At 40.9% G+C, this 16,589-nt stretch overlaps 2 long non-coding RNA genes across 2 annotated transcripts in view; one reads left to right on the forward strand and one right to left on the reverse strand.

Annotated features, from left to right (window-relative positions):
- Positions 1 to 892: 892 nt before the first annotated feature.
- On the reverse strand, positions 893 to 2,270 carry LOC141555917 (uncharacterized). The gene is made up of 3 exons (XR_012486387.1): positions 2,157 to 2,270; positions 1,960 to 2,066; positions 893 to 1,496 (listed from the first exon to the last, which is right to left on the reverse strand). It is a non-coding gene; the product is annotated as an uncharacterized LOC141555917 (long non-coding RNA).
- A 2,716-nt stretch (positions 2,271 to 4,986) lies between these two features.
- Positions 4,987 to 16,589, forward strand: part of LOC141552045 (uncharacterized) — a 32,617-nt gene continuing 21,014 nt past the window's right edge. The window contains exon 1 of the long non-coding RNA XR_012485045.1: positions 4,987 to 5,172. This is a non-coding gene — a long non-coding RNA (uncharacterized LOC141552045). The remainder of the gene's footprint in view (positions 5,173 to 16,589) is intronic.

Raw genomic sequence — 16,589 nt, forward strand, 5'->3', positions numbered from 1 at the left:
TTGGTTTGTAATATGCAGTTCAGTTGGTTTTCCATTTTTTCCTTAACTAGGGTGATAGCCACAGGGTAGCATTTGTTATATATCCGTGCTATTTTTGCCTGAGAGACTGACCTTTAAAATGCACCCTCCTGTCTGAATTTATGAGGAATAGAACTCTAAGCGTGCAGAGGAGTCCCATAAGCAATTTCTTTATGATGGTAGTGACCTTGGTCTTTCTGTATGGAAAGGTTACCATCTATTTTGAGAATGTCTATCATTGTAATGCTGGAGAAACTGAGGCGAGACAGAGATTAGGTTTTTAATATTTCAATAGTGGAGAATTTGGACTAGCAATCGAAAAGGACTCATGTCTGACCCCTAGCCAGCTGAATGGGCCTCAAAGCATCCAGCAGAGAGCAATTAATTCCAGAGACTTTTATAGGGCTCTAGCAATCAAGGAAACAAAGGCAAGGGAGGGGGGGAAGAAGCAGAACACTGGGTGAGTGAACGAGTCATAATTTCAGGAAGGATCATAACTTTTTGGTTCTGACAAGTTGGGGGTCAAGAAAGTAGAGAACAGGAATCAGAGAGTCAGGGGCAAGAAGATAGTGAGCACTACTCAGGTATTTGAGATAAGCCACCTGGAGTTTTATGGCTCACTGGAATGTGAGTGATCAGAGTTTAATGGGGTAAGGAAAAGGAGGGGTGGCCATAATATTTATTCAAGGTAATAATTCAGGGAAACTAAGACAGAGAAACTGAGAGATTACACCATATCTAGGATCCTTCCCTAGGAGGTTGTTAACAAAGGGTCCCTAAGGTACAGGGTGGGCTGGGGAGGAAGGAGGTAGTCTTAATTCTAATCCTTAGGTTGTATTATATGCATGTAGGAATTGTTGTCAGATTAAGTAATTATTTTTAAAAATAGCTTTTTATTTTCAAAATATACACAAAGATAGTTTTCAACATTCACCCTTGTTCCTTCCCTTCCCTTAGACAGCAAGTAATCTAATATAGTTTAAACATGTGCAATTCTTCTATACATCTTTCTACATTTATCAAGCTGCACAAGAAAAGTCAGATCAAAAAGGAAAAATAAGAGGAAAAAAAACAAGCAAACAACAACAAAAAAGGTAAAAAGGCAGCAAACTGAGAGCAGAGGTTCCCTTTCTCATCCCTAAGGCAGGAGCCATCAGCAAACAGGATGTAGGCCAGCTCATTAAGGGCAATATCGAAGAGATCAGGAGGCACAGTGGACAAAGGCAGCTCTGATCAGGAAAGATGCTCTTAGGGTCTGAGGGCATCTGGAAAAGGATCATAGACTTGAAGACAGATCACTAGGAAAGGGATGTTGTCCATGAGGAGGAGCAGTAGAAAGGTGGTCTCATGCAGAGTCATGAGTGAGACATCCCCTGGGGGAGGGCCCAAGTACCAGAAGTAATTGGACTTTTTCTACCAGACTGGTAGCAGTTGGAGCCAAATACCAGGGTTCCTGGGCAACAGAGAGAGCACTAGACCTGGAAATCAGGAAAAAAACAGACTTTAAATGTGGCCTCAGACACTAGCTGTGTGATTCTGGGCAAGTCAGGTCATGCTGCTTGCCTCAGTTTCCTCAAGTGTAAAATGAGTTAAAGAAGGAATAGAAAACCCCCTCAGTATCTCTGTCAAGAAAATTCCCAGTGGACAGAGAGTGGGATGGGACTAAAAAAAACCAACCAAAAATCCAAATGACTAAACATTTATAAAAATAAGCCAGCACTCCTGTACCCCGAGGCAAACCTCCACTGGTCCTGACAAAAGAGCCTGAAGGGCTTGTTGTAATTAGAGAGCCTGAGGGCAGGAGCAGCTAGGAGGGGGTTCTGCAGGGGTGCCTCTGGGGACACTCTCAGTGCTCCATTTCTCTAAGTGGCAGAATCCTAAGGGATCCATAGACCACCCTTCCCCAAAGGGCCTTTCTCTGGAGCTACAAACTGACCATACCTTGTACTCCATCTGGCCGGAAGCATCCCTGACCTTGAGAAATGGTAAAAGCCAGGTAATGAATTGAACGAAAGGCTTCCTCCAGCTGCTCTCCTTCTCTCCTAGTTCTGTAAATAAATGAACAGGGCTATGTTATCTCCCTGACAGACGGTCAGGTCAAGAGAACAAAGCAAGAGGTGATGGGGAACATAACCCACCCAACAAATTTTAGAGATCTCTCAAGGTGCAAAGAAAGAGTCGTTTTCCTCTCTCACTACACAATAGGTAAAAGCTAGGCCCTGAGCATAAGCACATAACCAATATATGTTCCCTGACGCAATGTTAACCCCTCCCCTCCCCCTTGCTGGCTCATCCTTGTTGGCTGAGAAGGTGGCCTTGCATTCTAAGCAGGGAAGCTGTTTTTTAAACCTATATTAGGAAGCATCAATCATTAAAACAATCTGACACTGGCTGGAAAAACAGGTGCTAGAGCAGTGGGAAATGGGGAAACCACACAGAAATTCGAATTTAAAGAAAGATGTCTTTTGCTGACCCTAAGATATATATTCTCAGCGTATGGGCTGGGTAGATAAGGGCTAGATCAGTTTGTTCTGTATGTTCCCAGAACTGCTCTGTCCATCCATATCTTAGGAAGAAAAGGAAGGAGAAACAGGAACCTGCTTCTATAGCTGGTTAATTTAGGTTTCCTTTTGAAGAAATAGCAGACTTTTTCCATTCAAGGTCATTCACTTACAGGCTCTGAGTGCTCTTCAAAGAGAGTGGAAGGAGGTGGATATCTCATTGGAAGGAGGAGGAAAAGATAAGAGGGGAATCTCAGGAATCCTCAGGGAGATGGGTTCAGGTAGACTGCTCCCCTTTAGAGGTGAAAGGAAGCCCAGATCAGCTGGATGGATGGGCAGAGAAGGCCAAAAAAGGCAGAGCACAAATCAATAGCTGAAAATTAGGATGCATCCAGGGGAAGAACACTGAGAATTGTGAAGGGAAGGAGGACTGCAGGCTTTGTGGGAGGGAGGGAGTATCACCAGAAAGGAATTAGTGAACCTGAGATCTAGAGTAAAATAATTAAAAAAAAACAACTTGTTTCATTTCTGCTGTAAGCTTCCCTGGTTTGGGGACTGGTAAGGCTGGGTATTGCAGAGGAATCTAATCCTCTGGGTGATGAGGCCCTATGCTCTCCTCTGCCTCAGGGGGTAAAGGATCCGGCTGCTGAGGGAAAGTCTGGTGGTTTTGGGGGGGATGACAATAGGATCTCCTTGGACACAGGCCCAGAGACAGGTGGGCACTGCATGGTACCAGGAGACATCCAAGGAATCCTCATCAAAAGGAAAGCAAAGGGGTGGGGAGATCCAGTGTTGTCAGTTTCGAGCCTTCTTACTAAGACAGTACTTGCTTTTTTATCCATTCAAATGCAACTTGATATAAAGAATTCTGAAAGAAATGTACATTCAATCTCATGGAATATTATTGTTCTATAAGAAACGATCAGCAGGAGGATTTCAGAGCAGCCTGGAGAGACTGACAGGAGCTGAGAACCAGGAGATCGTGGTACATGGCAACAAGAAGATTATGTGATAATCTGAGGGATGTGGCTCTTTTCACAATGAGATGATTCAGGCCAGTTCTAATGATCTTGTGATGGAGAGAGCCATCTGCATCCAGAGAGAGGCTGTGGGGACTGAGGGTGGATGACAACAGAGCATTCTTACTCGTTTTGTTTTTGTTTGCTTGCATTTTGCTTTCTTTCTCATTTTTTCCATTTTTTGATTTAATTTTTCTTGTGCAGCACAATAATGATATTGAAGAATTGCACATGTTTAACCTATATTGGATTACTTGCCATCTAGGGGAAGAAGGGGGTGAAGAGAGGGAGAAAAAAAATTGAAATACAAGGTTTTGCAAGGGTAAATGTTGAAAAACTATGCATATGTTCTGAAAATAAAAAGCTTTTAAAAAAGGAAAAAAAAAGAGAAATTTGCATTCACAAATCCCTTTATTCAGTTTGATGCTCAGTATTGCGCTTCTTCTTGCTTGTTCCTGCTCCTTCTCTTGTCCCTCAGTGGCCTCTCATCACCCACAAAGAAGGGAGACCCTTGCCCCACTTAAGCCACCTGCCTATGTGTCCAGACAGCTCATCTGTATCCCCTCTCTACTTCTTCCTCTGTCTGAACCAGGCCCCACTTGACTGGGCTTGGCCCTCCATGTTCCTCCTCCTCCTGTTTTCACTTCTCTGTCCTTGAACCAAGTGCTAGCCGCCCCTCTCCACCAGTGGGCAGTCCCTTTCCTGCCTCCCTCCCTCTCTGTCCTTCCTTTTCTTCTGTCAGTGAGAAAATTCATATTACATCTGAAGGGATCTGCAAAAACAATCCATTATGTGGAGTAAAAGCTTACACTGAATATGGCAACCTGGCTAACAGAGGAAGTTTGTGACCCAGCAAATTAAAAGGGACAGTGGAACTCATAAGGAACTGGACCTGTACATCCCATTCAAGAGCGGGGAGGCTGGAGGTGGGATAGGCGGGCTCCCAACTCCACCAGCCAAGAAAGAATCATTGGAAAGTGGCGTGGCAGGGAAATCAGCCTCATGGACCACAGATCCAGTGGCACCTGTGTCCAGTAGAAACAGAGAGTTTTCCCCTCCTTTTGGAAAGTGTGAGGGCCTCTATCTGCTTTTCTTAAGGGCTGGACGTGGTCTATTATCCCTTCTCCAGAGGGGACACTCATTTTCCAATTCCCTTCTGCTTACAAGCCCAGGCTGCTGGGGAGGGGTGGGTAAGCACACTCACCCCTCCCTTCCATGGGCCTCCTCTGGGGAAAGGGAGACAAACCTTTCTATTATAACCGGTACCATAAAAAGTGTCTTCCTTTTTCTCTTCTTCCCTTTTTTCCTTTTTTTAGACTTCTCCTATTCAAAACCCTCAAGACAACTTCTAAGATTTCCTGCTGGGTGCCTCCCCCCAATGCTGATTAGGGCTTTATGGGTATCTGCCTGTAGTAGATTAGTAGAAAGCCTTTAGAGTGTGGAGTAAACGTGGGGGAGTGTTTAGGACTGGCACCTGTGGTGTGAGGACTTGCTGGGCCCTTTCCAGAGCTGCTTGTCCACCATTGGCAGCTCCCCTTCACCCAACTCTCACCTGTGACTCCGAGAACCTGTGACCTACACAGTGGCCATAGCTTGGGAAACTGCCTGGGCAGATGAACTAAACCAGGTGGAAGGTAAGTGATGGGTCTGGATGTCACTGGTGAGTCAGAGGGTGTCCTTCCCACGTAGGTGAAATGAGTACTTGGGAACAATTTGTTCCAATGGCCATGAAGGTGAAGAAGCAGGTGCTGTGAAGCATTTAAGGTCAAACACCAAGGACGTCAAGGTCAGCCACTGCACCCTGGCCTATCGCCCATCGTTTTGGCTTTTGTTTTATCCTGGAGTATGGGGTAGAAGAAGCAGATCTGAAGTGCTAGAGGCTGCTTTATCAGGCCTTCTCTGCCATCTGATAACAGGCCTCTTCTCCAATTGAGTTCTAAGGCTAGTCACCTCCAATTTTAGCCTCCACTCATTTTCCTCACAGCTGCAAAGAATAAACTGAATTTTCTTTTTAGTTGTCAACTAATGCCAGAGAAAAGAAGCCTCCATCTGGTGAGGATGTTTCCTCACAAGGAGACTTATTTATGTAGGTTGAAAGAGCCTTCCTCAGGGAACTCCAAAGTGGGATCATCCCTGATATAAAAATGTTACTTTTTTGGGTAGATTTTCTTTTCTTGTTTTAAATAATAGCTTTTTATTTTTCAAAACACATGCAAAGATAGTTTTAGACACTCACCCTTGTGAAACCTTGTGTTCCAAATTTTTCTCCCTCCCTCCCCTAGACAGCAAGTAACCCAATCTAGGCTAAATACGTGCAATTTTTCTAACATATATCCACATTTATCATGTGCAGAAGAAAAATCAGATCAAAAGAGGAAAAATGAGAAAGAAAAAAACAAGCAAACAACAACAAAAAAAATTAGTAAAAATATAATGTTGTGATCCACATTCAGTCTCCATAGTCCTCTCTCTGGATGCAGATGGTTCTCTCCATCACAAGTTTATTGGAATTGTTTTGAATCACCTCATTGTTGAAAAGAGCCATGTCCATCACAGTTGATCATTGCATAATCATGTTGTTGCTGTGTCCAGTGTTCTCTTGGTCGTCCTACTCATTTCATTCAGTTGATATTAGTTTCTGCAGGCCTTTCTGAAATCATCCTGCTTATCATCTCTTATAGAACAAAAATATTCCATTACATCATATACCATAACTTACTCAACCATTCCTCAACTGATGAATATCCACTCAATTTTTAGTTCCTGGCCACTATAAAAGGGCTACTACAAACATGTTTTGCACATGTGGTTCTCTTCTCTTTTTTGTAGTCTCTTTGGGATACAGACCCAGTAGACACTGATGGATCAAAGAATATGCACAATTTTATAAGCCTGTGGGCATGGTTCCTATTTGCTCTGCAGAACAGGCCCTACTCCATCCACAATGTATTAGTAACCCAGTTTATTTCTCCCCATCCCCAACAACCCTAATCCTTATCTTTTCTTAGCCAAACTGAGAGGTGTGAAACCTTCCCTAACCAATAGAGATTTTGAGCATTAAAAAGTGAAAGACGTTTCCAGATGCTAGGACTATCAAGAAATAATCAATGGAGAAGGTACTAGAATTAAGGAGGGGGGGAAACAGTTTCCTGTAAATGGTATATTTTAGCTAGGTCTTGAAGGAAGCCATCTAGGAGGAAGAGCATCCCTGAAATGGGCTCATTCAGGGTAGAAAGATGGAGGGTCTTGTTGGTGGAATAACCAGGGGTGATGGAAGAATACATGTCAAGGAGTAAGTCTTTTTTTTTTTTTTATTCATTTTTCCCAATTATCTCCTCCCTCCCTCCACTCCCTCCCCCCCCCCCCCATGGCAGGCAATCCCATACATTTTACATGTGTTACAATATAACCTAGATACAATATGTGTGTGTAAATACCATTTTCTTGTTGCACATTAATTATTAGCTTCCGAAGGTATAAGTAACCTGGGTAGATAGACAGTAGTGCTAACAATTTGCATTCACTTCCCAGTGTTCCTTCTCTGGGTGTAGCTACCTCTGTCCATCATTGATCAACTGGAAGTGAGTTGGATCTTCTTTATGTTGAAGATTTCCACTTCCATCAGAATACCTCTTCATATCTTCAACATAAAGAAAAACCAACTCACTTCCAGTTGATCAATGATGGACAGAGGTAGCTACACCCAGAGAAGAAACACTGGGAAGTGAATGTAAATTGTTAGCACTAATATCTGTCTGCCCAGGTTACATGTACCTTCGGATTCTAATGTTTATTGTGCAACAAGAAAATGATATTCACACACATGTATTGTACCTAGACTATATTATAACACATGTAAAATGTATGGGATTGCCTGTCATCGGGGGGAGGGAATAGAGGGAGGGGGGGTAATTTGGAAAAATGAATACAAGGGATAATATTATAAAAAATATATATATAATAAAAAATTATTAATAAAAAAAAAAAGAAAGAAAATTGACAGAAAATCAAATAGTAAGGAAGACCAAGAAAGAGGAATCAGTCAAGTATCAACAGTGCAATAGGTTTTTTGCACCTATAAGAAAATGTCATTTTCATGTTTTAAGTTCAAAGATCCTAGACATTAAGACAAATATGATACGCTGGTTTTTATATGCTGATAAATATAGAAGAGAAAAGCTTCCAAAATTAAAAAAAAAAAAAAAAAAAAAAAAGAATACATCCTCGTACAGCATTGTTGCTGAAGTGTACAGTGATCTTCTGGTTCTGCTCATTTCACTCAGCATCAGTTGATTTAAGTCTCTCCAGGCCTCTCTGTATTCCTCCTGCTGGTCATTTCTTACAGAACAATAATATTCCATAACCTTCATATACCACAATTTACCCAACCATTCTCCAATTGATGGGCATCCATTCATCTTCCAGTTTCTGGCCACTACAAAGAGGGCTGCCACAAACATTTTGGCACATACAGGTCCTTTTCCACTCTTTAGTATTTCTTTGGGATATAATCCCAATAACAGCAATGCTGGGTCAAAGGGTATGCACAGTTTGACAACTTTTTGGGCATAATTCCAGATTGCTCAAGGAGTAAGTCTTGTGGCTGTTCAGACAATTAGTTGTGTTTTGACTCTTTATGCCCCCGTGAATCACAACATGGTCCTCTACCACCTGAACAAGTTCATGCCTCCGGGACATTCTCTGCCCATCTCATACTCTATCATCCTCTTTCCTTCTTGCCTTCAATCTTTCCCCAATGTCAGGGTCTTTCCCAATGATTCCTATCTTCTCATTATATGAACAAAATATTTAAGTTTCAACTTCAGTATTTGACTTTCAAGTGAATAGCCTGAATTAATTTCTTTAAATATCAACTGTCTGATCTCCTTGCTATCCAATGGACTCTGAAAAGTCTTCTTCAATCACACTGAGGGGCCTAAACCCCAAAGTACAAAAAGAGAAACTGAGGCTGAGCTGTACACCAATGGCACTTTATTAAAGGGACCTGCCTCTTACCCCCCCACACACAGTAACCCTAGACCTCCTTTAGTCTGAGATGCCAGATCCCCAGGACCTTGTGTTTTGGGGTTTGATATTGTGTTTAGTATTTTAACACTCTGGAGGATCTACACACAAAAATAAAATCCCATTAGCCGATAGACCTTATTTTGAGGGCCAAAAAACGATGCACCAGCCAGGGGCATGGGTTGGACAACGCCCAGCCTGTCTCTGATGATTAATAGTTTGTAAGTTGAATAGGTTCCCCTATTGAACAAGAGGATATGGTATAAGTAGTACAGAGACAGCAGAACAAATTGGGAGACTCTCCATACCATGCTGCCCACGCTTAGCTTAGACATGAACTCTGAACAAAACAGGATGGAGATATATTTGTCAGCATTCTTGCAGCTGAGCAAGCGCGCTTCTGAACCAGGAAACGCAGACATTAAACCTTACAGTTCTGAGGCCTCCTCTAAAAGTCTTTCCTATCTACTTATTGCTGTGTGATTTATGTCAACTGTACGTTTATTTTTCCATTGTTGTCAGATGACTGGCTAAATATATATTAGTAAATGAGGGGATCACTTAAAAATGAAATAATTGGGGGCAGCTAGGTGGCGCAGTGGCTAGAGCACCAGCCCTGAATTCAGAAGGACCGGAGTTCAAATCTGGTCTCAGATAACTTAACACGTCCTAGCTGTGTGACCCTGGGCAAGTCACTTAACCCCAGCCTCAGAAGAAAAAAAAAAAAAATGAAATAATTGCTCCTTACAGAAGTCACTGAACTGACTAATGCTGATTGGAATTTGAGTAAGGGTCTTAAGGAAGAATCATCTCTCACAGCACAATTTGAAAGCGTTAGTCCTGCCCGCCGCTCAGCTTTTCTTATAGTCCAACTTTCAGTCATATACTGTTATTGGAAAAATAAGAACTTTGCCTCTGCGGACCTTTGTCAGTAAAGTGCCGACTCTGCTTTTTAATCTGCAGTCGGGATTTTCCAGAGCGTCTTTTCATTTCATAGTTGCAGCCCTCGTCTGCAATGATCTTTGAACCCAAGACTATGGAATCTGATACTGCTTCTCTTTCTCCTCATTCTATTTGCCAGGAGCTGCCCTCTAAGGGGTGAGATCAGAAAGGTAAGGAGCAGGAGGAGGATGAAGGACTTAAATTCCAAATAGAAGATTTTGAATTTGGGGGCAATAGGGAGCTACTGGAGTTTATTGAGTAGGATGAGGGGAGGAGTGAGATGCACTTTAGGAAAATCATTTTAGTAACTGAACGAAGGATGGATTGAAGTGGGGAGAGACTTGGGGAAGGTAGAGCTCACCAGCAGCAACTGCAATAATCCAGGCGTGGGGGTTTGCAAGCGGGCACTAGAGTGGTGGCTGTGAGAGAAGGGGGTGTAGACAAGAAATGTTGTAGACAGACCTTGGCAACAGATTAGAATTGGGGCTGGGGTAGGTGAGAGAGGGCGGGAGTTGAAGGCAGCTCCTTGACTGCAAGGCCGAGGGACTGGGAGGACTGTGTTCCCTCTATCATGAAGCTTTAGGAAGATGGTGAGTTCTGTTTTGGACACAATGAGTTTAAGTCATACAATAACAGATGTACATAAGGCAGCGGAGGCGGATGTGAGACTGAAGGTCCAGAGGCAGGGCAGTGTTGGGTCAGCATAAGTAGAGTGGAGAAGAATCATTAGCATAGAGTGGTAATTAATCTCCAGGAGCTGACCAGATCACCAAATCAAGTAGTATAGAAGAAGAATGCCCGTAATAAATAAATATAACACATGAAATATATATATAAAATATCTATGATATAGAAATTATATTATAAAATACATTTATATACCAGTTATTATATAATATAAAAATAATTTTAAAAATCAAAATCCAATATAAATCCAACTCTTAAATTGCTCAATTTTAAATGTTATTAGAAATCTAGCTACTTTTCTACATCAACAAGCATGTCAAAATCAGTGAAATAAAGCAGAGAGATCCTAAGTTATCTCAAATTAACTTTCTCTGAGGAGGAAATAGCACGTCTCCAAATAGCATAATAGTTTTACCCACATAGAAATCTTCCTCAGTTGTTACTAGGCAATCATGAACTGCAGATCCTCTTCTCTGGAAGCAAAGTAGTAGAACTGTGAGGATGCGGAACTCAACAAGTAGGGCTTGTTTGTTAAAAGTTGGATGTCTTATAGAAGCTTAGATCTAATGGACTTGTGATACAGTCTTTGGATCCTAAGGCAAAGGCTGTGTTTCCTTCACTGTCACTGCTAGAAGACAGTCTGGTATCTCCAAGGCCAGAGGATCCAGTTGAAGTGGAAAAAATATGTTATGGGTCAATAGTATTCTAGTCCCAAGTTTTGGGTGGAGACTCCACTTATCTCTTCTTCTTTCTCAGAGCAAAATAAATGGGAAAGTTGATTCAAATTGGGCCTACCTAATACTGGAGCAGGAGGCAATGACTTCCTCCAAGTTAAAAATTCACATTCAGATTTTTCTTCCCTTTCTGAGGCACGAAAGAAATTATCATGAAACGACAAAGTTGAAGGTCCAGTAATTTCAATCAAGGCAAGAATCCATGGTCTATAACAGCCTACCAAAATAAGAAATTAGCACAAAACCAAAATAAGAAATTAGCACAACTGTTTCTTAGAATGAGAAAGGCTTATTCTTGGAATTGGTTAACATCTTTTTTCCATCATCTGAGAGGAGGAGTTCTACCTATTTTACCTCTGGCAGGGAATACTGCAACTAGTCAGTCCAAAGATCCTTTGAACTTAGCAAAGCAAGAGTATCCACCTAATTTTGTTCATCAGTTCCAGAAACTATTAACAAATTGTCTATATATTGAACTAAGACACTTCCCTTGGATGGAATAAACACCTTTAAAATTTCCCTCAAACTTCTAGAAAAAATGGGAAGTAAATTGTAGAATGCTTGGGAGATTTTATGCTATATGTACTGGGATCCCCCATAAGGAAAAACTAACAAGAATTTAGATTCTTCAGTTAATGGAATGAGAAAGAACATGGAATATAGATTAGTTACTAAATGAACCATGGTTAGAGTTGCACAAGTTATAATAACTGTAGGAGGAGGAACAATAGACACTGTAGGTATAAGTGTTATTTATCGTTCTTAAATTTTGAACAAACCAAAACATAAATTGACTTTCTTTTTTAAATTTGCCTTCTTTTCTTACTCCTCTGGGGTAGAGAATATGATAGCCCTTAATTTACCCAGTGGGTCTCTTCCCAGCAGATTAATTAATGAATCAGGGGAATGTAAAAAAAACTAACAAATTTCAGTTAAATTTTCAGTCCTTTTTGAATGGAGGATATGGATAGAGGGACATTGTTTCTCCTTTTCTTCCATTTTCTTTTGGTATTTTTTTCTCTCTGACTGACATTCCAAATCATTCTTAAATTTGCTGGAGGTATAGTATCCTTCTCAAAGTTATTAATAATCTATTTGCTTTGTATACAGTTACTAAAAATCCCCTTAGAGAAACCAGCTTGCATTCTTTATATGACCCTCCAGCAGCCATGGCAAATTTGGCTTTTCTAAGTATAAATGCTCCTGGGAAGATAAAGAGACCTGTGGACAATATATTTTCCAAATTTCCACAACATCTTAGCCATTGGAAACTCAGGTAGAAACCCTAATTTTTTTTTCATTTTAATATTGCTTTATTTTTCTAATTACATGTAGAAACATTCAACATTCATTTTGTAAGATTTTGAGTTTTTTCCTTCCTCCTTCCCCCCAAAATAATCAAACTGATATTGCTAATTTCCATATTAGTCATGTTAGGAAAGAAAAATCAGAAAAACAAATTTTAAAAAAAGAGAAAGAAAAAAACAAATCAAAAATGTAAAAATAGGATGCTTCAATCCACATGTAATCAACATAGAGCTCTCTGGATATGAATTTTCCACCTCAACTCTATCGGAATGACTCGGGTCACTATTGTTGAGAAGAGCTAAGTCTTTCATAGTTGATTATTGCACAATGTTGCTGTTACTTGTGTATAAAGTTCTGGTTCTGCTTATTTCACTGGGCATCAGTTCATATAAGTCTTTCCAGGCTTTTTCTAAAATTAACCTGCTCATCTTTTTTTTTTTTTTTTTTAGAACAATGGTATTCCATTACATTCATATGCCACAGCTTATTTAGCCATTCACCAATTGATTGGTATTCACTCAGTTTTCAGTTTCTTACCACTACAAAAAGAGTTGCTACAAACAATTTGCACATGGGTCCTATTCCTCTTTTATGACCTCCTTGGGATACAGGCCCAGTAGTTGCACTGCTGGATCAAAAGGGATGTACAGTTTGATAAACCTTTGGGCAGAGTTCCAAATTTCTCTCTAGAATGGTTGGATCAGTTCATGACTCCATTAACAGTGTATTAGTGTCCCAGTTTCCCCACATTCCCTCCAACATTTGTCTATTATCTTCTTCTGTCATCTTAGCCAATCTGAGAGGTAGGAGGTAGTACCTGAGTTATTTTAATTTGCATTTCTCTAATCAATGATTTAGAATATTTTTTCACATGACTATAGATGGCTTTAATTTTTTTTTATCTGAAAACTCTCTGTTCAAATCCTTCCATCACTTATCAATTACAGAATGACTTGTTATAAGTTTGATTCAGCTCTCTCTATATTTTAGAAATATAGAAACATTGTTTGTAAATATTGTTTCCCAGCTTTTTGCTTCCTTTCTAACCTTGGCTGCATTGGTTTTGTTTGTGTAAAAGCTTCTTAATGTAATGTAATCAAAAATATCCACTTTGTATTTCATAATGTTCTTTATTTCTTATTTGGTCATAAATTCCTCCCTTCTCCAAAGATCTGACCCACACTATTCCCTGTTCTCCTAATTTGTTTATGGTATGATTATTTATGTTTAAATCATGAACTCATTTCAACCTCATCTTGGCATAGTATATGAGATGTTGATCTGTGCCTAGTTTCTGCTGTATTATTTTCACTTGCCCCAGCAATTTTTGTCCAGTGGGGAGTTTTTATTCCAGAAGCTGGTGTGGAATCTCTTTTAGAGCTGTGGAATTTTACAATACCTAGTGTCCAATTTCTTCACATACGGTAGGGAGACTTAGTAGAAACTCTAGGCCTTTTATGTCCTAGAAAGTGACTTATTCACAGGGAATTTGTTTACTTCCTCTCCAGAATTGGAGAACCCTGACAAATTTGGGGGTTGAAATGAACCTATATGGAGATATAATAGAGAATTTATAGAAAAGAGGGAAATGGGAGCATTCAGGCCAGAGAGGTAGTCGTTGAGAAACTACAAAATGAACTAGAGTACTCTTAAAAATAAGTCATGTCTAATACGACTAATTCTCAGAATCTATTTCTATACAACCATTTCTCAGAACTGTCATCCCGTTATTTCTCCATTGGTAAGATCATCCTGACCTACAGCCATCAATAATGTTGGCATAATATTGGCAGAACAATCTGTTTAGGTTCCAGTGTACGCACCTGTTCTTGGCAGGAGTAAGGAATTACAGAAGACTGCTCCTTAAAACCTTGTTACAATTTAACCCTTAGTGATTTAATCTCAACTGGGCCTCCCTGGCAATTCTTCTTCTTTAATTAACAAGAGCCCCCACATACCCAGTGGCCCCCATTCCAAACCCCTCCAACTCTCTTCAAGTCCCCTAGTCTCTCCTACACTCACCCCCCTCTCTCTCAGCAGAAAATAGAAACCAAATGTCCCTAACTTTGTTCTTCCTTCCTTCACACCTGGAAGCCTCTCTACATCACCCCTTTCTTCTTCAGTGTCCCAGAAACTGGTGACCTTTCTCCACGGTAAGGCTAGACTCTCCTTAGCTAGGAAGTGCAGTGTCTAGCGCTCTGGGCTCAAATCCAGCTTCAGACATATACTAGCTCAGTGACCCTGGGCAAGACACTCAATCTAAATTTGTCTCGATTCCCCAACAATGGGGCTTACCTCCCAGGGTTGCAGTGTGGATCAAATGACATATTTGTAAAACACACAGCACAGCGCCTGGCACAGAGTACGTGCTGTGTATATGTTTGCTGTTATTATTATATCCTCCAGCACTTTTAGATCCCCCAGATAGACACTGAGAAATGCACTATTTGCAATCGGGATCCTCTATCCCAGTAACTCATCCCCTCTATCCCTCCCCTTCCCTCTTGAAAGTCTAAATGGAAAAAGTATCCATCCTGGTGACAGGAAGACTCGAACCAGTCACTATGCTTGACCACATCTCCAGAGAATGTTCTCCTGGGCTAGCACAAACTAAACCAATGGCAAGGAAGAGGACCCAGTCTTTCTTATCTCTCCTGGGAAAATCAGGGCTGAGAAAATCACCCTTAGGGACTGGAAAGTGAAGCCAAAAAAGAGAAAAAGCAAGAGTGAATTCCTGAGCAATAAGAATTTGAAAATAAGGGAACAAGATATGAATTAAAGTATTAAACACCTGCTAGGGCAAAAGCTCTAGGTTAAGAGCTAGGATTCAAATGCAAAAAAAACAAAATAAAACACGTTATGCCACAGTCTCCTTGAACTGTTCTACCTCAGTTTCCCTGAATTATAAGTTAGTATGCAACCTCCCCCTTTTTCCTGTCCATTAGGGCTGTACTACCCACTCTAAACATTCCAAAAGATAAGACTATCTCAGATACCTAATTGACATCTTTACTTCTATTTGTTTAGACTTCCTGACTCTGGCCTAGTAAGAATTTATTGCTTTCACCCCCATCCTGCCAGAACCGAATTTATGGTCCATCTCTGAAAATTCCCGCTCTTTGCTTCCTGCCTTTGTTTCTCTTCTTACTTACTACAATCCTCTAAAAAAAAAAACCTTTGGAGTCTCACATTCCTGGCTAGGTACTTTGAGATGAGAGTCCTGTCCAATCAATCAATTAAGCTCTCCAATAAATAAAATACTAAAACTCTCTAATCTCTATCTTGCCTCAGTTTCTCCAGCATTACAAACAAAACAAGTTTTCCTGCCCACAGGAAATTACTGACTGTGGGGCTAGAACACAAAAATGGGAGTGATGGACACATAAAGAGTTTTAAGATTAGGAAGATCTAGAGATGGTGGCTGGAGAAGGTAAATAGAAATAGATTCAGGAGAGTAATAAATTATAAAAGAATGTCCCCTAAAAATTCACAGCCATGACAAGAAATCCATCACAGATTACAAAGTTATGCTATTTATTATATGAATTAATAAAGGAAAGACAAGGGCCCTAGTGGAACTCACAATTAACCAGGAGGAAGAAGCTGTTAAAGGATAGATGGGAGAGAAAGGGCACCTCATAGCGGGGATGGTCCCGTGGAGGAGTTAGCAAGGAAAGGGCTGCTATTTATTTACCTGAGAGGCTCCAGCAGTTCCAACACAGAATCATAAATAAATGACCAGTTTGCATTTTGAAGGTCCACAATTTCAAGTCTCTGGGGAGAGGAGGCAGGATCAATGAAGCAAGAGGAGGAACCAGGGAAGAGTTTGGGAGCCCAAAGGGAAGGATGGAGAAGGAGCCAGGTGGAATCCACCTGGCAGAGCTGGTCCCAGACCTAATCAAGATTTCAAAGGTTGTTTAAAGATGCTAATAAGGCAGTCTGGGTACATTAGGGCTGCCTTAGCTATGGTAATAAGACTGTCTAGGAAACTAAGTTCCCGGATGGCATGGGCCTTTTTAACATTTCCTGACAAGGGCAGAGAATAAGCTGGTTTTAGAATTCACATTCCTGGCTGATGGCAGTCCCAGAGTTAGATCTAAGAAAGACAAAACGGTATTAGGTTGCATGCTTGCTTCATTTCTCTCAAGCGGGTGGCAAGCATAGGAAAGGGCAGACTGAATTTGCAAAAGGCTTAGGTGAGAAGGATTACAAAGCCCCCAAGTAAGGAAGTGCTCCTGATTCAGGATGTCTGCCCTACAGTCAGCCAAGATTGCCGTTTTCCTAAAGTGAAGAAGTATCCCTGACTCAGGATGTCTGTGCAAGCTTATTCCGGTCTTTGATTACTGGCAGCAGGG

The sequence above is a fragment of the Sminthopsis crassicaudata genome, chromosome 1, assembly GCF_048593235.1.
Source record: "Sminthopsis crassicaudata isolate SCR6 chromosome 1, ASM4859323v1, whole genome shotgun sequence".
Taxonomy (NCBI): domain Eukaryota; kingdom Metazoa; phylum Chordata; class Mammalia; order Dasyuromorphia; family Dasyuridae; genus Sminthopsis; species Sminthopsis crassicaudata.